This window comes from Prionailurus viverrinus, chromosome A3 (genome assembly GCF_022837055.1).
Source record: "Prionailurus viverrinus isolate Anna chromosome A3, UM_Priviv_1.0, whole genome shotgun sequence".
Lineage (NCBI taxonomy): Eukaryota > Metazoa > Chordata > Mammalia > Carnivora > Felidae > Prionailurus > Prionailurus viverrinus.
Window position 1 is genome coordinate 102,857,356 of NC_062563.1, and position 24,642 is coordinate 102,881,997.

Here is a 24,642-nt window from a genome sequence, read left to right on the forward strand (position 1 = left end):
GACGGATGGATGATGGATGGATAAATGAAAGATGGATGGATGGATGGATGGATGGATGGATGATGGATGGATGGATGGATGGAAGGGAGGAACAGATGGATGATGGATGATAGATGATGGATAGATGGATGGATGGATGGATGGATGGATGGATGGCCAGATGGGATGGATGGATGGATGATGGATGAATGGATGAGTGGGTGGGAGGGACAGATCCTCAGGAAGCCCCTCCTCAACAACCTTACCAAAGGACTGGAGACACTGAGGTTTGGAGGATATGTAGCATCATTTTGACCTCACAACTTCCTTCTGCCCATGAACCAATCATATCTTCCCTTCTCCCAGGAAGCCCAGTGCCTTGGGGCAGAGCTTTCCCAGAGGTAGGGTCCTGGCTTGCAGGCAGCAAGTCAACAGAGAGGACCTGAGGAAGACATGTTTAAGCACCTTGTTGGTACTCCACCTGTGCAAGCCATGTCACTGAGAGTTTAAGAAGGTCCTTCTTCCCCTGACCCCTTTCTTCCTTTCTCTTTCTCTTTCTCTTCCCCTTCTCCTCCCTCTCTTTCTCTCCTCCTTTTTTTGAACTGCTCCTCCCTGAATGAAGGGGTAGGATGACCTCAGGGGTGAGGTCACTTCCCATGGCCATCAAGGAGTCCTGCCAATCACCTGGGTGAGGGCAGCCTGACATGGCAAGGGTCAAGAATGGAGCAAGGGCCTGTTTCCCGGGGGTAGGATAGAACCTCTTAGGCAGAGGTGGGCCAGGAACTGGGGAGCAGAGTCCAGGGCTCCTGCACCTAGAAATTTCTTATTTTACTTTTTATTTCATTTTATTTTTCAGCTCTGGTGTTTAGTGAAATCTCTTCTGAGATCACTCGTCTCAGGTATGCTAACCTGAACCAAGAGGGTGAAAGCCTCTGGTGCTTCCTAAGATGGGTTTTGTTACCTCCAAAATGAAGTGGCCCTTCGATGGCTTGGGACATTTAAAGTTCAGTTCTGGTGGAATGGCTCTATGGAATCCAACAAAATGCTTTGAGCTCCAGGAGACAGTGAGAGGAAGGAATAGGAGGGGGCTGGGGCAGAGGGAAGAGGGGTGGTGCCCCCTCTCTCTTGTATGGAGAGCCCTGCAGAGGCTAAGCTGGGTCTGGCTGATGGGCGTGTGGGACACAGACACTGATCGCTAGGAAATCAAGGGGGCATGAGTCCCTCCACCCCTGCCTGACCTCGCCCTGGGCTTCAGTGCAACTTTGCCTTGATCTTGGGGGCAAGAAGGAGACCAGTCGGTACCTGGATTGTACTTTTTGAGAGCTGGGTTTGCTTCTCACCCCCTGCTTGGGCACTCAGCCTATACCCTGAAGTGCAGGGTGGCCGCAGGGGGCTGGGGGAGAGCCTGCTCTGAGGGGACAGGTGGAAGCCTTGAAGGTCCGCACCCCTCCCCGGCTGCGTCCAGAGGCTCACAGACTAGACTCAAGCCCTAACTATGACCGAAGAGCTGCATGACTCTGGTCAAGAAGCTTCACCCGGTTCCTTAGCTATTAAACAAGGAAATAAGATGGAGTAAAGTTACTCTATAGATCTGTGATAAAGCCGGACGGGTCTGAAAGTTGCTGCTGGCCTGGCCCCCGGTAGGTGCTCGGAAATAGCATGTCTCGCTCAGTTGACCTTTGCTGCTTTGCCGGCCTTTTAGAGAAGCCAAAACAAACGAGCACACAGACAACCCTCCCAGTGGGCTCCCTCAGCTCTCAGCTCCTCCCGGAGCAGGCCCTGAACCTTCTATCTGGGTTATATGTCTCCGTCTCTCACTCCCTTTAAGCTTCCAGACTCAGCACACATTCCTTCCTTTTGCCCTGGAAATTTTTCCTTCCTATGGAAAAAGCAAAGGCTCCTGGCCTCTCCAGGGATTTAGGAGGTAGCCTGTCCCCATGAAGCCCTGGGCGGGAGCCAGGTTAGGGATACCACCCCGGAGAACAGAGGAGTAAAGGAGTTCCTCGTCTGGAGGTGCAGGATAGACGCTCCTGCCTGAACCTGGGGCCAGAGCACTGAGAGACATGACGAGGGGCAGCCCCACATCCTGCCCACACGGAAGAAGCCTTCATGCAAATGTGCAGAGAGAGAGAGAGAGAGAGAGAGGCTCCAGTGGTACTGTGGACTCTGTGGTGGGGTCAGCGGGGGCTCAGGCAGAGAGGGAGAACAGAGAAGAAAGACGGAATGGGTGTGCAGGGAGGGTGGGGGAGGGGCAGACAGGATGGGGTACAGAGAAGATGGCGGGGCAAAAATGGGTGGGGGAAGAGAGAATGGGGGTATGGAGAAGATAGGGGGCAGAGGGGTTGGGGGACAGAGAGAATGAGAGCAGAACACCAATGTGTCTCCAGAGCAGCTGCTCCCTGAGAAGGACAAGGACCAGGAGGAGGGCTCAGGGCCAGGCCGGAGCACCCTCACCCCTTCTCGGGTCTCCCAGCAGCCCAGGTTCTAATCCCTGTGCTCGGTGCTTCCTTATCTATAGAAAGAAGCAGCTCCGTGACGTTCTAAAGCCCCAGGAGGCTGGGGAGTCAGGCCCCTTTGAGGCGCATTGCTTCAAACCTGGCTAAGGCCCAACAGTCCTGAGGGGTATTCATTACCTGCTGCTGACAGGTCACCCTCCCCTGCTTTTTAGCAGAGGAGTGACACCAGCCATAGGATCTGAGGCCCTGGAAGGACCTTCCCTCCTGGAGACTCCATTCACCGCGAGGATCACAACTATGAGCGGAAGGCCTTAGAGTGTCCCCAACAGGGACGCTTCTCAGAGTAAAATGGTGGCGGCTGCACGTCAGGCCAACAGGCCTGAACCAAGGCTGCCCAGGCAAGCCAGCAACCAGGGTCCCGGGCACTAACCCAGCCTCTCTCAGGGTGGAGCCCGAAAGGCGAGGTACAGCTGGGAGCCCCCTAATGGCTGATTCTGAGCGACTGCACCCAAAGCTATCCCAAAGCCCAGGCCCGCCTGGCTTCCTTCTCTCCAGCCTCTTCCTGGCTCACTTGGGACCTCTGGCCACACAAGTCCTCCCTGGGCACCGAGCCATAGTGGTCACCAGAGGCCTGGGAAGGCCCGCAAGAGGTTCAGGAAGGAGTTTCGCTCTGCCCCTTAACTCTTCACAACTGCAGACCCCCAGCCAGGGTGAGTGGGAGCCAGAGCCGGGATCGGAGGCAGGGCCGGATTGGGAGGGGAAGGTTGAGGGAGGAGGGGGACAGGGAGAAAGGAGAGAGAAGCTGAGGGTTGACGCCCTGCCAGGCTCACAGCAGGTGCACACGCAGTGGGCCCACGGAGCCCTCCTTCCTGCCCACCTGCCCCAGCAGCTACCACAAGGGCCCGCACGGGACTGTCCACCTCCTCTGCCGCCCCGGCTCCGTCCCAGCCGCCACCCCAAGCAGGTCTGCCTTGCTCACCTCCAGAGGACCCAGGAAAGGATAAGCGGGCCCTCCCGATGCAAGGTCCGGACACCCGTCTGTCCGTGAGTGGAGAATGTGGCTGCCGGTGCTTCCGACTTCCGCTCTCCTCACCGACACTCTCACCCTCCCACCCCGCAGCCTCCCCAGGGCTCCCTAGCTGCTCTGCACCTCGCACTTCCTGCCCACAAGACAGGGGCCTCCATTCCCAGGCCCACTGCCTCTGGCCCCCCTCCCCATGCCCCTGCTGGCTGGAGGCCCCCGGGCCCTCCACCAGGCCCAGAGAGAACTGTCAGTCAAGGGCCTCGGGAGAGAAAGGGGAAGGTGCTGTGCCCTGGACTGTGGACAGGCCCCACCCCCTTCCTCCCTGTGGTTCTATCACCAGGTTCTCATCTCTACCCCAGCTGCGAGCGGTCCCTCGCAGGGCACCCAGTGGGACATAGAGGGCCCTGGGCCCTGCAGCTTTTCTTTGCCTGTTTTTCACAAATGATACTGCAAACTGTGTGCCGTTACTTCTCACGGAGGTAACCAGGGTGCCTGATACAAAGGCCTTGCAGTCACGAAGCGCCCCCCCTCCCCCCATAGCACCCCAGCCAACTCTTCTCACCTGCTTGAGGAAGCATCCCTATACCTGTTACAGATTGGAGGCAGGCTCAGAGAGGTTATGCCTCTGCCTAGGGTGGCACAGCTGGGAAGTCGCAGAGCTAAGATTAGAACTCAGAGCGTCTGACCACGAGAACTGTCATCCGTTCCCCACTGCTGGATTCCCCACATGTATCTGCAGGACACAGGTCCCAGGTGTCCACAAGCGTGAGACAAAGGCTGGTGGGGAGCCATGGTCCCTGTACCATTCTCTTCTCCCCCTGCACAAGCTACTCCTCCCGCCTCAACAACCACCACCTCCCCTGCTGAGGCTCCAAAGTCCCCGCCCCACCCGAGCTCCTCATAATTCCAAGGGCCCAGGAGATTCCGCCGCATACAAGTCCCATGAAGAGAGCACCTTCTGACCGAGGCCACCCTGGCCCACAGTTTAGAGGGCCTCACTCCAGCTCTACCCCTCTGCCATCTGTGTCCCTCCTCCACAAGGACAGGCCTACCAGGCCCTCCTCCACCATACTCAGAACACCCAAGGAGCCTGGAATTCTTGGCTTCGGGGGCCCCCATGGCCTGTTCCTCCCATGAGGCATTGCATCACTGCTCTGTGCAGCCCTAGACTGCGGAGGACAGGGAGGGACGGGGGCGGTGGACAGGGCTTGGACCTGTAGCAGGCTGCTCCCCCCGTGCGCCTGTGGTGCAGGGTGGGAAGAGGGAGGGGAGGCGGTCCAGGGCAGGGGTCGGAGGCTGGACGTGAGCTCTGCCGCAACAGCCACATTCGAAGGAGGCCGAGGATCCCCATTCAAACCTGGACCTCCAGGCCAGTATTAAGCTGGGAGGGAAGAGGAGAGGACACACTTCACAGAACACTTTGGCAGGCGCAGTTATAATTTTTATATATCTGAAGACCTCAGACGGGGCCCTCCACTGTTCACTTCCTGGGGTTGGCAAATGTTAGGGGCAGGCTTATCTCATGAGTGCCACGGACTCCCCGCAGTACAAACCTGGCTCATCACCTCCCCCAAGCCGCCCCTCCTTCTGTATTTGGGATTTTACAGCGCTGTGCCCAGCTGTGTCTGCCACAAACCCAGTCACCTCAGCCTGAATGCAAACCTTCTCCCCGGGCCTCCAGCCTCACAGGGCCTCTCTGGAATGTGGCCCCGGCCAGCCAGCGCCCCTTCCTCCAGTGGTCCCAATGCGACAAGCTGCTGACCCCTCAGGAATAATACACAGACTCTGTCCTCAGGGAGCTTCCAATCTAGTGACAGAAACAGAAAATAAACAAGTGGCCTAAGTAATCAACACATGATTGTAAGTGGTGATGGATGCCGAGGAAGGAAGGAGTGGGGAGCAAGGTGGGGACGACAGCAGGGACAGCGGCAGGAGACCAGAAATGCTCATGGGGGCCATTATCCCCTGGTGAAGAAAAACCAGCCCGTCTAATTCCTTGCCTGAGACTGGAAAGTTCTCCGTGAGTTAAGGGGACGGAAAGCAAGGCAGCCAGCTGGTCACCTGGCTGAGGGGATGGTGGGAGAAGATGAGGCTGGTGTGGCAGGACCAGGTCCCACAGGGTCCCCAGTGGTCAGCCAGTGTGCATGCTAAGTGGAGAAATGACAGGCCAGGGGGCACTGCCAGACTGGTTTTTAAGATCATCTGCTGTTGCATGGGCACTAGACAGTCAAGGGCTCACCGACAACAGGGAGACCACCGGGGGCTCCCACGGTCCAGGGGAGGCAGGTCAGTGGCTTGGAGGGCACTGCCAAGTCAGGGGAAAGTTCTAGATTGCTGGCTAGAGCACCTGGACGGGTACAAATGGCACTTTTGAAAATGGTACAATCAGGGAGATGAAGCTTTGGGGAGAAAAATCCAGAGTTTGCTTTTTAAAATATCAGGTGTAAGACACCTGTGAAACTCAAGCAAGCAACTGAAACCATGCCTGGAGGGGACGGGAAGGGAGGATGGGGCTGCAGAAGTGAGCCACGTGTGAGCAGCAGGAAGGGGCCCCTCTGGGGGCTGACCGAGCTTTAACAGGGACAAGTAGGCAAAGGACAGTGAGAGGGGGCACCAAGGAGGGGACAGAAACATGAGAGTGTGTCATCACAGAAGATAAGGAAGGAGGTAACTTTAGAAGGAGGAAGTGGTCAGCTATGTCAAATGCCACTGGAAGGTCTAGGACGGTAAGGCAGGAGCAAAATGACCATGAAACGTGGCCACACGGAGGTTATAGACAAGCAGGGGTTGGGGGAGCAGGGGGCTCGATGGGGGTCGAAGCCAGGTGGCCGTAAAGTGAGGACTGATTAGGAGGTGAAGACCTGGGGTGGACCTCCTGCACCCCGACTCTGGGCCTGCCCCCTGCAGTCCAGCCCCTCCGCCACCCCAGTGATCCTGGCACACACACGGTTCCCCGTGGCTGCAATGCCGCTGGTCAGGTGGGGCGCCAGCGATCTGCCTCCTCTATGTGTTTATGAGTCCACACGTTCCCTGTGATGTGACCTTGTCAAGGGCAAGGACCACCCACTCACCTCCAGAGCACCCCAGGGCTACCTGTCATCTCCTCCTTAATCACTTCAGGACAATGCTGCCACAGGGGACGGAATCTGCCCCTCCCTTTCCTCCCAGGGGGCTGGTGTGTGCAAGGGGCGTGCCTCTGGGGGTGTGGGATGTTCCTGCTCACAGCTATCTCCAAGAACAGACTCCCTGACTGTAGCAGCCACCAGCTCTGCTCCATCTCCTTCCCAAGGCTGCCAGGCGCAAAACTCCGGATGGGGGATCCCTGGGTACAGCCCAGGAGGGCACTGGCTCTGTGGCCGTGTGGCTCCGATGAGGGCAGGCGGGGGGAAACGGGTGCCTGGCCCCAAGCTCCTGCCAGCGGGAGCTTCGATCTGCAACCCCTCCCCGTGCCTGGGGATCCCTACCCAGCCCACCGCCCCCATCCCCAGGGCCCAGAGGACGCCGGCCTCCTGACCTGACCACAGCCCTTGGGCAGGCAGCCTTGCCAGGCAGCCCCTTCCTGCCTCCTTCGAGGTGAGTGACTTCCTGTTTGCCGGCAGAGGAAGCTGCTCGGCACAGGTAGGGAGGTGGCAGCTTACAAGCTGAGCACAGATGGGGGAATGGGGCCCACCTTCCAGGACAGGGGCTCTGGGGATTCCGGCACACAGCCTGCCCTCCTGAGAGGCTGTGAGAGGAGGGGGGCAGCAGGGAAGGGAATGGGCACCTGACTTATGACCGCCCCTCACCAAGGGCCCCCCTGTGCTGACATTCACCAGGCCCTTTACAAGCAGCACCTCCAATCCCCACGAGGCTGGGGTGGGGAACATGCTGGAGAACACATGAGGACGCTGAGGGTCTGAGCGGTTACTCTGGCTGGATCTGAACCCCGGACTGCCAAACCCAAGCCAATCCGCTTTCTGCTACACCCCGTTACCATCTGCATACTGCAGGTGTCAAGGCGCTGGGCTTCTCTCCAAGCGAGCAGCGCTACCGAACTCTCTCTCCCAATTCAAAGCTTTTAGAAACTCCTGAGCTGCTACAGCTCACTCCCATCCTTCCGGGGGGTTGGGGGGGGGGGGCTGCACCAGCTACTGGGCAGGGTGAGAGCAGAAACCAGGAGCACCTCAGTGGGCTCCTGCGTGCCTGCCTGCGTTACAAACTTCTGTCCTTTAGGGAGGCCTGGGAGTAAGCCACACGCTCCTTCCTCCCATAAAGGCCCTATTCCCTCGGCTCTCCAGCCTCCACAAGCCTGGGGCCTCAGTGAGTGTAGACAGGACACCTGCCTCCCTCGACATTCCTCCGGCAGGTTAGATGGTTATAGTTGCACTGGCCCACATGACTATGGGTCCCCTGGGGATCTGAGCGGAGAGCTGGGGGGCAGAGTGGGGTGAGGGCTTCCCTCCCTAATGCCTGTAGTTCTCATGCGAGGGAGACGTCTCTTAGAGGCAGGGCAATGAGGAAAGGGAGTCTGGTCCAGCGGTGAACGCTACCACCAACCTCCCAACACAGATGTGGGCACCAGTGCTGCCCCTGGTTTCCTGACAAAGGGCAGGAAGTGATGATGACAAGCTTCTACCTCTTGGACTTGGTTGCCCAATCCTGTGGTAAGCACAGGAGCCTTGGGAGGCTGACCCTATGTGCATGGACAGCCGCCCAGGCCACAGCTCCCTGGCTCTCTTCTTCCTTGGGACCAAAGTCTGGCCCCAGACTCTGTCTTCCAAGGCTCCTCTCCTCGGCTCCCTCCCAGCTCTGGGCTCGTAGACTGGCACCTTCCTTGCAGCCACTTGTCACGGGTCTGCCCTCCTTAGGTAAGCAGTGAGTGGGATTCTAGCTAGTCACCTCCGTCTCCAAGCCCCCTTGGCAACCAGCAGATACTCACAAACATCTGCTCCGGTACAGGGATAGGCAGTTCTTTCTAACGGCAAAAATGCTCCCAAACTCAACACCCACGATTGGGAATTGGATAATTGATTATGGTAGAGCCCAGAGCCATATGGTGAACCTCGGCCACCCTTAACCATCTTATGTTTAGAGAGTATTTAATGCAGGGGAAAGATGCCCATGGCATGTTATTAAGAAAACCAGTTATATATTCCTGATGATCTCAAGGTTTGAGAGCGTGTGTATTTAGGCCACAGAATACCAAAACATGGGTTGGCAGCGGCTTTCTGTGCGTGGCAACAGTACACAGGATTTTAAGCTCTTCACGCTCTTTCTGGCACGTATCTAATTTTTAAAAAATATGTGTTGTGTTTACCATCAGCAAAAATAACGAAGGTACCAGACAATTAAATACACTGAATTAAATAATGATTGAATATTTCTGCACACTTTAAAGACTGGGAGGTTCTTTGCCAACCTCATCCCTCCTTTCCAGGGGAGGCGGGAACTAGGGTACAATGTGGAGGCCCACGATGGTGTCTACTGTATTTGACCCCGCACTGTCACCACACCCTGAGTGGCTGCCAGTGGGACCTCCCTGCTGTCAGTGTGGGGACCTGCTTGGAATTCCAGAGTTGCTATGAGGATTGTTTAAAGGTGAAGACATCTGAGGTCTGACAGGTGGTAAAAGAAGTCTTCTCAGAGCTCCCTTACCTGACTGGAAGCAACAACTTCTGGAAAATAAGGGTGCCATAAATTCCTTCTTTTGGGAAAATAAAAACTTTCCCCAATCCCCTTCTCTAGGAAAGATTACGGCCCCCGAAGGAGACTGAAAGACCAGCCATACCCTAGAGACGGACATTATCACAAACTTTCTCATCCCTCATTTGTTCTAAAAACCCATTTGTCTTTCTAAAGAAACCTATCTGTTCTTCCCACAGAATGCCTTTTTCTCCTTGCCTCCCTCTCTCTAAGTTAGGTGTGCAAGCTTTTAACCACTTAACAAGCCCCCTACTTCTTTGGTTGGCTTTCCTGGGCATGGCAATAAGCCTCTGTAGACTGTTTTGTTTTAGAAAGTATTTCTAGAGAGAGAGGATCCCAAGCAGGCTCCACGCTGTCAGCACAGAGCCCAACATGGGGCTCAGTCCATGAACCGTGAGATCATGACCTGAGCCAAAATCAAGAGTCTGAGGCTTAACTGACTGAGCCACCCAGGCGCCCAACCTCTTTCTACTGTTAATGTGTCTTTTGTCAGTTTAATTTGCCTGTCTCAGTGGCCTGAATCTAAGCTGCTAGAGGAAAAGTTTTTTTCCCCTCTCCTACAGGGCAAAGATTACCTACCTCCTCCATGACTCCATGAATCTAAGGCTGGGCTCGCTTAAGTAGGAGTGTGGTACACATAATGAACATTTTTAATAAATTTTATTTGAATACGCATTTAAAAAATATGACTGATGCAACAGACATATGATTGCATAAGATATTATTTCTTAGGACCACATGGAAGCAAATAATGCCTACTTTATTTTCAAACTGTGTGTAGTCAAGGAAAAATATTAAAACAGTGAAGGTGGAAAACCCTTCTGTCAAAAATCATGACAAGATACGCAAAAGAGTAGACGCTGTGTGCCGCTGACTCTAACTTCTTTTTTTTTTTTTTTTTTTTTTTTTTTAAATTGTTTTTTCAACGTTTATTTATTTTTGGGACAGAGAGAGACAGAGCATGAACGGGGGAGGGGCAGAGAGAGAGGGAGACACAGAATCGGAAACAGGCTCCAGGCTCTGAGCCATCAGCCCAGAGCCCGACGCGGGGCTCGAACTCGCCGACCGCGAGATCGTGACCTGGCTGAAGCCGGACGCTTAACCGACTGCGCCACCCAGGCGCCCCGACTCTAACTTCTCAAGCATTTCTGTTGGAGAAAGAACTGGGAGTCTTCCTGATAACGCTAATTAGCCTTGATCAGTCATTAACTGCTGAATAGAAATTTAGGCTTACAATTAGCAGGAGCGCAAGGCTCTGGTGTTACACAAAACAGAGAACAGGCATGCTCTGACATCATGAAGGAGGGTGAGAAAACTTAGAGCAAGGCATTCCCCGGGGCCACTGAAAGGTCCCGGATTTCCCTGGGGGTGCCCAGATTTAGCCCTGCCCAGAGCAGCAAAGCCCTGGGCTTCTTGGTGCTCTTTCGATGCTAGGAGGGACCTTTCCATGCTCTATGCACACTTGCCTGCAGGGACAGAGGGGCAGCCTGGCATGGCAGCTTCACGTGGGAACAGCACCGGGGCCTCAGGGCTCATCCCTGGGAAGAGAGAGCCCACAGACCTGCGCCGCCTGAGGCCGTCTCCCTCCTGTCTGCCTCTGTGCGTCTATGCCTCCTCCAAGGCTGCACTGGGAGACATCGGGGAGGCAGGGCCTCCTACCTCACCCAGGTTCCCATGCTGAGAGAAGGCCTTCCTAAAGTCGTGGAGTCAGCAAAGGGAGAGTTCGAGAGTGCACCCAGCCTCCTAGTCTGGCTCAGCCTGTCCATCCACTTCTCCCAGAGTGCCTGCCCCAGGCTCTGCTCTGCCCGGGCCTCTCTTGCCCGGGGTGACCTCACTCACTGAAGCCCAGAGTCCTAACTGCCAGCAGGAATCCTCTACTGGATGAGCAGGGCTTCGATTTAGTGGCAGGCCCAACAGTGCATCCATGTGCCCATGAATATGCCTTCCCATCTCTGTGCCCAGGCCTGCCCCTCCTGGGTCCTGTCTGTGGCATCACATCCACCTGGTTTCTCAGGTTCACGGCCCTGACACCAGCCCAGACCCTTCCTGACCCCGGTACCCAGTTCTGCTGCTTCTCCCTCTCCGGCAGGTGCCACTGCTCCCCACTTGGCCACCAGGAGAACCGCAGGGACCCCCTGCCCCTCAGGTTCTTGTGTACAAAAGGCCCCCGTCCTCCACATCACTCCTGCCCTTGAAAATACTTCCTGCTGACCTCCGCCCATGGTGCCATCGGGGAAGGTCCAACACTGGCGTTTGAGACCCCCAGCCTCTCCCTGGGCCACACATCCACAGCCTGAAGCGCCACCTGAATGTTCTGCCTGAATGTTCCTGGTACTTCTGTGCACCGCAGTGCCCTCACGCTGTGTTCTTGGTCATCTCTGTTCCCTTCCCCACTCTCCTTTCCATCTCTCAAATCTTCCTCCTCCCCTGAGGCTATCCCCATAATAGCATTTCTCCAATCTCTGTGGACCAAGCCACTAAGAATTAACTGTTAGGGGGTGCCTAGGTGGCCCAGTCAGTTGAGTGTCCGACTCCATTTTGGCTGGGGTCATGAACCCAGGGTCGTGAGATCAAGACCCAAGTCGGGCTCCACGCTCAGCTTGGGATTTTCTCTGTCCCTCTGACCTTCTCCCCTGCTCAAGCTTGCTCTCTCTCTCTCTCTCTCTCTCTCTAAAATAAACAAAAATAAACAAATAAATTAATTAATAAAATATGAAAGAATCATCTATTAGGAAAATTCAATAATCCCAGCCAGGGAACACAGCCCAGTAATCAGGGCAACGAACCGAGGTTCACACAGCAGTCAGATCAATCTTTTTTTTTTTTTTTTTAATTTTTTTTTTTAGTGTTTATTTATTTTTGAGACAGAGAGAGACAGAGCATGAACGGGGGAAGGTCAGAGAGAGAGGGAGACACAGAATCAGAAGCAGGCTCCAGGCTCTGAGCTGTCAGCACAGAGCCCGACGCGGGGCTCGAACTCACGGACCGCGAGATCATGACCTGAGCCGAAGTCGGAGGCTTAACCGACTGAGCCACCCAGGCGCCCCCAGATCAATCTTTTTAAAAGACAGCGTCAGGTTTCAAAAGTAAGAAGATCATGATTTGTAGCACAATACAATTTATGTGGTTTAAAATACATGCATATATAAATCAACGTCATATATTTCTCTAGAATACATCCAGATCCCGGGATAAACGTACCATACATCTATCAGAATGGCCGCTGTTGACAGGCAGGGTAGGTAGGGGAAGACAGTGAGGGGCAGTCGGTGGGACTAGACAGGAGCCATGAAGAAGAAATCCTAAGACCCCTTCTAATGCAATCAAAACAACAACAGAAGGACGAAAATCCAATTTAAACCATAGGCCAAGGACGGGAACAGTTCACAGAGACAAACAGCGAAAAACAGATGAGACTCCTACCACCACTCGCTATGCATACTTATTAAAACTACAACGTGATGCCCGTTTCGTTGTTTTTTTTTAATCTGTCACATTGGCAAGAACAGCGAGACGATAACACACCAAGCTGGCAGAGCGGCGGGAAAACCAAGCTGTCTCGGAAGCCCTCGGTCATACTGTGTGTGTCTGCAAAGCAGGCTGGCACCATCAACAGAAATCTAAACTACGCATGGCTTTCAAATCAGTCATTCTGTGCTCATGACCCTCTGTCGTCACAGAAGTGAGCGGGTATGTAGGAACACGTACGCTTCACCCATTATTGTCTGGCGTGGCAAGCAAAGAAACAAAAATGAGAACAACCTAGAAGCCATAGAGGACTGGCTAGATGAATATGGCACATCCATTCAGTGAGACATTACACATTTATTTAAAAAGCATGAAGTACATCCCTACGTCCTGAATCAGAACAAGTATCTTAAAAGAGAGAAAGGACAGAACCCAGTATTAGTACTATTTGCGTAAAAAAAGAGAAGTTACACATACTTGTATGCTCCTTTACAAACAGAATGTATCTCTCTGGAAGTAGTCTCAAGAAACTGCCTCTGAAGAGGAAAATAGAGGATCAGAACACAGGAGGGGGAGGGAGATTTTTCACTGTGCACCTTAAGCGCGGTTTGAATTAACATTTATAAAAAGTTTTAACACATGCAAGTCGTGCCTTTAAAAATACTTTCTAAAAGAATTGTAACCCTTGTAAATATTATCTTAAAAATAACAAAAGATGGGGCACCTGGGTGGCTCAGTCGGTTAAGCGCCCGACTTCCACTCAGGTCATGATCTCGAAGTTCCTGAGTTGGGGCCCCGCGTGGGGCTCTGTGCTGACAGCTCAGAGCCTGGAGCCTGCTTCAGATTCTGTGTCTCCTCTCTCTGCCCCTCCCATGTTGATGCTCATGCTCTGTCTCTGTCTCTCAATAATAAATAAACATTAAAAAATATTATAAATAAATAAATGTCACTGATTATATACTGTTTTCCTTTTAAACCTATTGAGATCACCTAATTAAAGAATGAAAGATTACTGGAATCTTCCTAGAAGGCAAGTTTTTTCTCCCTATATCCAGTTTCCAGAGTCTACTGATTTGAAAAACTTGGGATCTGCCTCCCACTGTAGTTCTCTTAGTGGGGGCCCGTGATTATTTTTTTTTTTAGGCAGATATTGGGCGTAAGAACAGCAAGCAATGCCTCTCCCGCCAAAAGACACACTCTCCATGTCTGGGGATCACCTGTTCTGCTCAGTGTAAACCACCAGCCTTGACCCTGGGTTTGCTGGGGAGCCTATGAATCTTCCTGCCACAGCAGCCAGGAGGCATCATCTCCTTCCTGGATGCCTCTGCTCCTCAGGCTGAGCCCCCATTTCAGAGAGCCTCTGGAATGCCTGCTGGCCTTCCAGAGCCACAATGGCCTCCTACCCGCTCCTCCAGCATGGTCAGTATGCCCAGCATGTTCAAGCCTTACTTATGCCTCGGGGCCTTTGCACTCGCTCTTCCCTCTGCCTGCAATGTTCTTCCCTCAGATAGTCCCATAACTATGTCTTATCTACATGCAGGTCTCCACTCCAATTTCATCTTCTCTGTACAGCTTGTCCTGACCACTCTGTTGAACACAACAGCCCCATCATCTTCTTCAACCCCTTAAGTTGCTCTGCTTCTCTTCGTAGCGTTTCTCTGACAAGACACTCAGATCGCTGTTATTGTTGTTTACTGTCCATTTCTCCCCACCAGAAAATAAGCTCTGTGATAAGAAAGACTGTATTGTTCACTGATGTAGCCTTAACACCTGGAATAGTGCCTGGAACATATTGTAAGGAATTGTTGAATGAACAAATGAGCGAGCCAGCCAACAGAGCACGTGTTCTAGGGAAGCTTAGATATAAGCCATCCCCTCCCCAAGTATACTCTGAGGGCTCCAGAGAAGAGCTACTCACTACCCATCCGCCGCTCACTGACCCCCTCATAGGCAGCTCACAAGTCCCTGCTCATGGAAACGGAGGACATCCTATCCTGAGCCCCCAGAGTTTGAGGGCCTGAAAATGGTACCACCCTCCCACGACATTTAGAAAGCTAGTTCCTTGTCTAGCTAGCGGCCAATTGCTCTTACCTGTCTCATCACCATGCTCATCAACCAGCCAGGTTCTTTCATTTTACGGTATTTATCAGTCTCTGAAATAACGTGATTCACCTGCTCCTCTCTCCTACAACTCCTATTTCCAATGCCTGATTGGTAGTGCGCACTCACTAAATATCTGTGGAATGAATGAATGAATCTGTTGAATGAATGAATGACTCTTCTTCATAGGCCCCACATAGAGAATATACAAGGCCTGAAAGAAAAGAATGAATCACTCAGCCCTATCCGCCCCCGTCTAACCTTGACCTTGGTGTATTTCTTATGCTGAGGAACTCATAGACATTCAATTAGTTGCTAATTACATTCAATCAGCTCTGGGCTGGGGAAAGGGCTGGGCTAATGAGGTTCAAGGGCAGGTGGAGCCCCAAGTTGCCCAGGTCCTCACTTTGATGCCGGCCTCCTGACCTAGACATGCAGGCCACAGACACAGGGGTCTGGGTGAGCACATTGACCAGAGCAGCAAAATCCATCTTGCAGCATGGAAAAAACCAGCAAAGAACACCCAATCCTGGCTCCATCATCCTGACAAAAGGACAAGCTAGACTAAATTCTAGACCAGAAAGGAACCGAGCAGGGATATGAGTTTGTCAGCTGAGCAGACACTGTTTACCTTTCCAGAAATCTCTGATGTTTTCTGGCCAGACACCCAGAAGGGTTAGGAGAGGGGCCGGCATCCAAGGGGGCAGGGAGGAGGTCTGAGGTCACTGGAGGCACAGGGCAATAGAGATTAGCAGTAAAGCCCTCCTGTCACCCAGTTTTAATAGTGGAGCTAGATCCACGCAGCCCCTCTGGAGGAGCCTGTGGAGCCACCGCATGGCAGGCCCGGGCAGACTGTCCCAGTGGGGCACAGTCGCCACTGTGTGCCATCCCTGTCACCAGATCAGGTTGGATTCTGAGAGCCCGCCCCCCCACCCCGCGCTCACTGTCCACCCTCCTGCGGCCTGTTCCCGCTCTTCCGGTCCGTAGACCCCCGGTGACCTCAGCGCAAGTCCCCACAGCCCCGCGCAGGTGCTCCCCGGCTCGGCGCCCCGTGTCCCGCACACTGTCGCTGTCGAAGGCGGCGGGGCCGCCCCCGCCCGGCCTCCCCACGTGCCCTTACCCACTTCCCGCCGGGCTCCTGCTCCGGCCTCTCCCGCCGGCCCGGCTGCCCCATGGCCCGGCGCCCAGGCGCGGGCCGGGACCGCGAGGGCTGCGGGCGGTGACTGCGCGGGGCCGGGCGCGTCCAGCTCGGGCGCTCGCGGGAGGGACTGGGTTTCCGGGAGGGAGGGCGGCGGCGCGGGCAGGGAGGGGCGGGCTGGGGGCGAAGCCGTCCGACTGGTCTGACGGCGGCGGCGCGGGCTACGCCGCCCGCCTGCGCTCTCCGGGGCTGAGCTGCCCGCGGCGGAGCCCTCCGCTCCGTCTCTGGGCCCAGAAACCGGAAACTGAGGCCAGACCCAGATGTGCGCACGCCTCGAGCTGGGCGCTGCTCTGAAATTCCTGCAAACTCACTGCTTGTGTGTATTTCACAGGGGCAGGAAAAAACGGTCTGAGTGGAGTCCAGAATTTCAGCTGTGACTGTCCACTTACAGAGAACTTCTGCTCGCTGGTTTGGGAATTGGTGGCATGATGGCAAATAGTTGTGTTTTGAAACGAGCATATTTTAGCAAACACATCCTCAGACATAAGTTGACATTGGCAAGAAGCTTCTATTTTCCAGGATCCCAGTTCATGGCACGATCTAGTTTCTATTTCTGTAGCCATTAAGGCGCCATATGTGAAAGTCTGAGTTAAGTGATTCTATTCTTCCAACATAGCCTGTGATATTTTAACTCTCGTAGAGACTGGCGACCTGGAGAAACTGCCTCTTTATCTGATGCTGCCTAAAACGGAGCTGACCAGGCTCTCCACGAGGAACAACAGCTAATGTATACTGTGTTAACTAGAGAGCAGTAGCTCTCTACCTGTCTTAACACATGTAATCCTTGCAACTCCCCTATGAGGTAGGAAACTTTTCACTTAATGAGGAAACTGAGGTTAAGTAACCTGCCCAAGTCAGAAGGACCCAGGGTCCATGCTCTACATTATCATGCAATGCTGATGCTTTGGTGCTTTTTAGAGGGGGCCTGATGCCAGGTCAGCAATCCTACAACTTATTCATTCTTTTGTTCTCTCTACAAACTTTCACTGCATACCTGCTGCGTGTATGTCAGGCATTGACAAGGCACTCTGGGCTAGAAGGATGAAGACTGACCATATAGACTGGGTATAAAACAATCACTAAATTTCATTAGGTCAACCCATATAGATGGTATCTTCTCGATCGCAATGGAATTAATTTACAAATCGACAGCAGTATTTTATCTAGAAAATGCCACGTCAAGCAAGACACCTCCAAACAACTCATGGGTCAAAGAAGACATCACAGGGAAAATTAGGAAACACTTCAAACCAAAATGGCATAAAGACAGACAAACAGATTAATGTAGCAGAATTAGACTGTCTAAATATAGATCCACACATATATGATCAATTGGCACCTCCGGACAAAGGCATCCAGGTAATTCAATGGAGAAAGAAAAGTCTTTCCACAAATTGTTCTGGGACATCTAGAAATCCCTATGATAAAAAATGAACCTTGGGACTTGTATCTAGAGTAAACAATAACAAAAAGACAACCCAACTAAAAAATGGGCAAAGGGTCTGAATAAACATTTTTCCAAAGAAAGATACACAAATGGCTAATCAGCATACCAAAAAAAAGATGTTCAACATCATTAGCCATCAGAGAAATGCAAATCAAAACCACCACGAGAGACTACTTCACACATTAGGTTGACTATAATAAAAAAGACAGGTATGGGGCGCCTGGGTGGCTCAGTCGGTTAAGCGGCCGACTCCAGCTCAGGTCATGATCTCGCGGTCTGTGAGTTCGAGCCCTGTGTCGGGCTGTGTGCTGACAGCTTGGAGCCTGGAGCCTGTTTCAGATTCTGTGTCTCCCTCTCTCTGACCCTCCCCCATTCATGCTCTGTCTCTCTCTGTCTCAAAAATAAATAAACATTAAAAAAAAAATTAAAAAAAAAAGACAGGTATGGAAACCAATTTGACAATAAATTTCATATATTGGAAAAAAAAAGGTAATCTCTCTGTTGGTGAGACTGTAGAGAAACTAGAACCCTTATATACTGCTTGTGGGATTATAAAATGATCTAGCAGCTTTGGAAAACAGTTGGGCAGTCCCTCAAAGGTTAGAACCAGAAGTACCATATTACCTAGCAATTATGCTTTTTGGTTTATACCCAAGAAAAGTGAAAATATATCCCCATACAAAAATCTGTACAGGAATGTTTATAGCAACATTATTCATAGTCGCCAAAAGTAGAGCGACTTGTCACATGTCAATCAACTGATGAACGAATAAACCAAATGCAGTATATACATACAGTGGAATATCAGTCAGCCCATCAGATATGTGATACGACAATATGGATTAATTTCAGAAGCATTTTGCTAAGTGAAAGAACTCCGTCACGAAAGACCACACATTGCATGATGCCATTCATATAAAACGTTCAGAATAGGCAAATCCATAGATTCTTGGTTGCCTAGGACTAGGGAAAAGGGGAAATGGTAAGTCACTGGTAAAAATATGGGGTTTGTGTCTGGGGTACAGAAAAGGATGAAAATCATTGTGGCGATAGTTGCACAGTGCTACACAAATGCTTATGTTAGAGTTCTCCGGAGAAGTAGAGCCAACAGGGTATAGAGAGAGACTTACATGAAAGAGGAGGTTTATTATAGGAATTGGCTCCTGATCCTCCATCTATAGGCTGGAGAACCAGAAACACGGTTGGTGTAAGTCCCAGTCTGAGTCCAAAGGCCAGGGGAGCTGATATGTAAGGGCAGGAGAAGAAGACGGATATCCCAGGCCAAGCAAAGAGAGCAAATTCACCCCTCCTCTGCCATTATGGTTTTTCTCAATGGATTAGATGATGTCCACCAGCATTGGTGAGGGCGATCTTTTTTACTTAGTCTACCGATTTAATGCTAACATCTTCCAGAAACTCCCTGACAGACACACCCCAAAATAATGTTTTACCAGCTACCTGGGCATCTCTTAGCTCTGCCAACACATAAAGTTAACCGTCCCAGTACTAAAAACCATTGGATTGTACGCTTTAAAGGTTGAATTGTCTGCCATGTGAATGATGATATCTCAAAGCTATCACAAAAGAAAAAAAAAAAAGAACCTTGTGCCTCAGTTCTCATCACACATAAAAATTAACTCAAAATAGATCATAGACCTAACTATAAAAGCTGGAACTATAAAATATCTAGAAGAAAATAAGGAGATAATTCTTGCAGCTTTGTAAGAGGATTGCCAAGATTTCTTATAATAATAATTGGACTTAAATCTTTTTTTTTTTATAAATTTTTTTTTCAACATTTATTTATTTTTGGGACAGAGAGAGACAGAGCATGAACGGGGGAGGGGCAGAGAGAGAGGGAGACACAGAATCGGAAACAGGCTCCAGGCTCTGAGCCATCAGCCCAGAGCCTGACGCGGGGCTCGAACTCCTGGACCGCGAGATCGTGACCTGGCTGAAGTCGGACGCTTAACCGACTGCGCCACCCAGGCGCCCCTGGACTTAAATCTTTTAAAATTCTGTTCACCAAAATACCCTGTTAGGAAAATGAACAAGCAAGTTCCAGATGGGGAGAAAATATCTGACGAAAGAATTGTATCCAGGTTAAATCAAGTGCCACAAATCAGCAATAAAAAGACACATCACTCAATTAAAATAAAGGCCAATAGATCTGAACAGACACTTTACACTGAAAGATAAACAAATGGCCAAAAAAGCACATGAAATGATGCTCCATATCATTCGTGCTGAATAAGGCTACAATGAGATACCACATCACCCACCCCCAAAAAGAATGGCTAAAATTTGAATACTGATAATACCAATTATTGGCAAGGAAGTTAAACAACTGTCACTTTGCTGATGTAGAAAAAAGGCGCAACTTTTTCGGAAAGCAGTTTGGCCACTTCTTATAAAACGAAACACACATCTGCCATTGACCTCAGACATGCCACTCCTAGCAGTTTACTAAGAGAATGAAAAATAAATGTCAGTGAGAAGACTTATCCAAAAGGATATTCACAACTGCTTCATTTATCAAATACAAAAACTGGAAACAACCCCAAAGTCCATGACTGAACAGTTGCGAACTATTCCTAAGTTGGAATAGGGCTCAGCAAATAGAAAGAAGTGATCTGATTGCCCACAACACGTGGATGAATCTCAAAAGCATTGCGTTGAGTGAGAAACCGTGGTTGCAAAGCAGCGAGCGATTTTGTCATGAGAAAAAAAAAATGAATGCTTGGAAAGGCATTGGGGGCAGATGGATCCTTCGCTCTGGGTGAAGAATGGCATCATTGGATTTTGCATTTGCAAAGCAGAAACCATCCTCCGAAGAGGAGGCTCTGTGGGCAGTGTGAGGAGGAGAGTCAGGACGGCATCTCTGCACATGGCTTCCGTAGGTTTCCTTCCCAAATCAGGATCCGACTTTGGGAAACTGGCTGCTGCTTCTTGGGAATGTGTGTCTCATCGGATCAAATGATCACAGACCAGGTTTTTCACTGGGAACGGAAGGGCCACTGAGCGCTTTTTGGAGAGACAAGTGCCATCTAGTGGTACAAGAGCTGGAGAAATAGATGTCCTATCTCTGTCGCAAAACCCACTTGGGCACCATGGGAGCTGGAGGCTCTGGGATTATCTAGACAGATGGCCGTTGGTGTAGACATTGATGAATAGGGTGAGGAGGGAAGTAAGTGGTGACCAAATGAGTGAGGGCCCCTTACTGGGTCACTCCAGAAGTCCTGGGGTGGGGGTGGGGTGGCTTCACGTCACGGGGCAGTGAGGGGCTCAAGGGAAAGCTGGAACAGGATCCAGACCCGCAGATGGTGGGATTTGCTTCATTTCTGTAGCCTAGAGACATCTGGAGACACTTGGGTTATAACATTATTAAAATGGTTTTCTACAGAGAGCTTTTATATGGAGTACGTTTATGTATGTTATTTAATCGTCAAAACGGCTCTGGGAAGTATGATCTTGCTTTTCCAAATGAATAAAATGATCTTCAAGAAGTGTAAGTAGCTTGTTCAGAATCCTGTGGCTATTTGATGGTGGAGCTGGACCTTATCCCCGAGCCTTCTGGCTTCAAATCAGGGATTTCTATCGATACACCACCTTCTCTACCAGCAAAGGGCCCACCTGGACACCAGCCCTCTGTGCCGCTGGCTCCCCTCCCCTCTGCTGACGGCAGTACACGTCCTCCTGACCACCTCAGAGAGGGCTAAACACAAGGACTTTCACCAGGTGGTTTGTTCTGGTCTGAAAGTTTGGAAACCCTGGCTCAAGAATTTGATGTGAAACACAGCCATCAATCGAAAGTTCTGGCCCTCCTGGAGCACATGGGCCCTGTGCTTAGCAGAGCTCTTTGGGATGTGTTTGGAAATGCATAGGTGAGCTCTGGACCTACTCGGGGTGGAGGGAGGTCAGGAGATATAAGCTCCTTTACAGAGACAGCAACAGCAAGGTGTGCACTGGGGGCCAGCAGCTAGAGTGGTGGGGAATGGTCTTTAGGGAAAGAGAAGGGCCGAGAACAAGGCGCTAGACTGGACCTTGGGATCCTGCACTATGGGGTGGGGAAGCCAGCGGATGTTTAGGACGATGGCGTCTCCTGGTCAGTTCTCATTGTGGCTCACGCTGTCTCTGCTGAGACCCTTCTTTCACGATTCAAGCCTTTCTTTTTCTTCCCAGATGATTCCGTCACACCCCTGAGATTTTCGTGGCTCTCACAATAAGGACATAGAGATGCCCAAGTGGTATCCATGGGCCCCCATCTCTACCCCAGGAAAAGGCGTTGTTGTTTCACAACACTGCCCACAAGAAAGGAGACAAGGACTGGAATACAAATTTTAACCATGTAAAAATACTACCAATTATGCGTGTATATTTGAACTGGTTTTTAGTCCTGGCCAAGCTTGTGAGGGAGCACTCCGGGTATTGTCTCCAGCACCAGGAACTGACATAGAGTAGATGCTTGCTGAAGACTATTGAATTAATAATCGCGCACTGATGTGGGGAAATGTCCCTGCCTTAACGAAACTTAAAACGTAGTAGGGCAATAGATTAAATAAGCAAACAAGCAAAATATGGATCATGTCAGAGGCAATCATTGCCAGAAAGAAAAATAAAACAAGGTACAGAGATAGCAAGTAAGGGAGATACGTGTGGCTTGGGGGGGTAGAATTCTACTTGAGATGGGTGGGGGGCGGGCAGAAAAGACCTGATAAAGTGCAGTTTGTGCAGAGGCCTCAGGGAAGAAGAGGAAACAAGCCGGGTAGAGTAGTCGAAGAAGAGGAAAGATAAATGGGAAGTGTCTATGAAATTAACACACTTCGGAATATGTTTGCAACGCATTTTCATCAGTTTCAGGTAAGTGGCTTAAGTGTTCTGGAGGTCACAAAATGCTGAGTCCCCACCTTCAGGCGTTCAGGGGTGGGTTAAAACACGCACACTTGGAAAGGCCTCATCGGTCCTATGCAGACCAGGGGTCTAAGCCCCAGTCTCTTGCGGAGGTTTCAAGAGAGTGGGTTACTGAGGGTTACACATAGGTTACACGTGGTCCTCCGTGGCTTCACGGAAAATGTTGCCCAGGAACCTGGGTATGAAGGTTGACTAGGAATTCAGTGGTGTTGAGGAAGAGAGTGTGTGCCCCAAAATGGGACATAGGGTGCTGACAGGGTAAGCTTCTGAGTTTCTAAGGTCTGTTCGTGCCTTAGGACAGAGACTGTGGTCCTTTCCGTGACCGTCCAGGCCTGGCAGGATCTAGCCTCTGCCTACCTGCCCCCGTCCCTGGGCTTTCAGCCACAGGCCTTCGGTGAAAGGAAAGAAAACTTCCATGACTAATAAAGAATGGTGCCAAGGAGAAAAAAGAAGATGCCAGAGTGACTCCATCAAGACCCAAGGAAGAGGGTGCCTTGACTCTGAGAACAAGACATTCTCATCCCTTGGCAGGGAGACCCTCCGAGTGAAGGTGGAAGAACAGGTGCCACAGTTTAAGGTCACTGACCACTAAGATCAGTGACCTCTGCTGCTACCCCGGGTCATCTGACTCTGGGTCAGCCTTCCCTGGGGAGAGGATGAAGGCAGGGCTGTTCCCTCTATGGATCCGGATCCGTTCCTCACCGGCTTTTTTTGCTTATCTGTCTTTTGTTAGCTCCATTAGCCCCTTTCCGGCACAAAAAGAGTGTCAACGGGGGTCCTGTGTTGAGTTCTGGTGGGCTAGGGGGGTATCCTCCCCCCAGTGGGGCAGGGGCATGGTGGTTAATTCTACATGTCAATCGATCATCCGATCATCCGGCCACCAGGCCCTCAGCTGGAAACAGAACCACAGGATGTGGATTTTCTTTTCTTTTTTTTTTTTTTTTTTAATTTTTTTTTCAACGTTTATTTATTTTTGGGACAGAGAGAGACAGAGCATGAACAGGGGAGGGGCAGAGAGAGAGGCAGACACAGAATCGGAAACAGGCTCCAGGCTCTGAGCCATCAGCCCAGAGCCCGACGCGGGGCTCGAACTCCCGGACCTCGAGATCGTGACCTGGCTGAAGTCGGACGCTTAACCGACTGCGCCACCCAGGCGCCCCAGGATGTGGATTTTCAAGCAGATATAAGAAGACCTTTAGAATTTCCTGAGTCTCACCCTTTGGAAAAACAGACATTTGTTGGATACTTATCAGGGTTCAGGCCCTCCATGTACTCTATGCAGCAAATAGTTCAAATTAGGACTGAACTACGGCTTGTTTGATAGGTTGAATGAGAATATACTTCCCTTGGCATGAAAACCCAGCTATTTCTTAGAGAGTTTTTGAGGAGTGGACCTTCACCAGTCTGAGCACATGAACTGAACTAATTTATCATCTCGAGGTTCTTTCCAGAGTGGAGATGGCAGGCAGGCATGTAGGATTATCTTCAGTAAAATGCTGACCTCTGGTGGACATTTTTTTTTAACTCTTCCTTGGGTTTTTTTATTTGGGTTTTTTGTTTTTGATGTTGTTTTAACCCCCCACATACTTTATTGAACAGAAGACCCAGAGGCAAAACATTCTTTTGCAAGTTGAACGTCCCTCTATTTAGGCTCCCTCAGGTTTGCAGATAACACCCATATTTCACCATCTCCGAGCTTTTTTGAGAGTTGGGTTCAATACCAAGCATGTTAAGATTTGCCACTATGATTAGGGATTTCACGTGTATGAAGAGAAAACACAAAATTATTTGGTTTCCCCAAGATTTCAAGAATTTTACCTCAATTTAACATCTCCTATTATGCCATAATTTATGCCAAAAAAAAAAAAATGAAGTTTGAAGACGATCATAACCGGACTGAGAAGATAGAAAACCTACCTTCAACTCAAAATATAGTCAAAATAGGGGCACTTGGGTGGTTCAGTCGGTTGAGCGTCCCAACTCTTGATTTCGACTCAGGTTGTGATCCCAGGATTGTGGGATCAAGCCCCACGTCAGGCTCTGTGCTGTGCATGGAAACTGCTTAGGATTCTCTCGCTCTCTCCCTCTGCCTGACTCCCTGGTTCTCTCTCTCTCTGAAACAAAACAAAACAAAACAAAATTATATATATATATATATATATGGTCAAAATACAGTGCTGACTTGGTACAGAGCCTTTCTCTGAAGTTAAGGACCATTTCTCCTTTGCATTTATAGATGCCACTAGGCAGGGTTCCTTCTGAGCCGCTGGGAAGACTTGAACTCAGGAGCCTTCTGGTCCAGGGGGTCTTGACCTGGGCGTGCCCCGACCACCCCCAAACCAGTCGCTGGAGGTGGGGTTGGGCATTGCCATCATTT

General features: G+C 51.0%; 1 protein-coding gene across 7 annotated transcripts in view; it reads right to left on the bottom strand.

Annotated features, from left to right (window-relative positions):
- The window catches only part of PSD4 (pleckstrin and Sec7 domain containing 4), a 35,737-nt gene extending 19,628 nt beyond the window's left edge, over positions 1-16,109 (bottom strand). The window contains exon 1 of one of the 7 annotated variants that reach the window (XM_047852753.1): positions 15,830-16,109. The gene's annotated coding sequence lies outside the window, so the exon portion shown is untranslated. Of the gene's footprint in view, positions 1-2,612; positions 3,348-3,414; positions 3,692-6,973; positions 6,996-14,700; positions 14,846-15,829 lie in introns of those variants that run through there. The other 6 variants (XM_047852755.1, XM_047852756.1, XM_047852757.1 and 3 more) reach the window with 6 other exon arrangements.
- Positions 16,110-24,642: the final 8,533 nt, after the last annotated feature.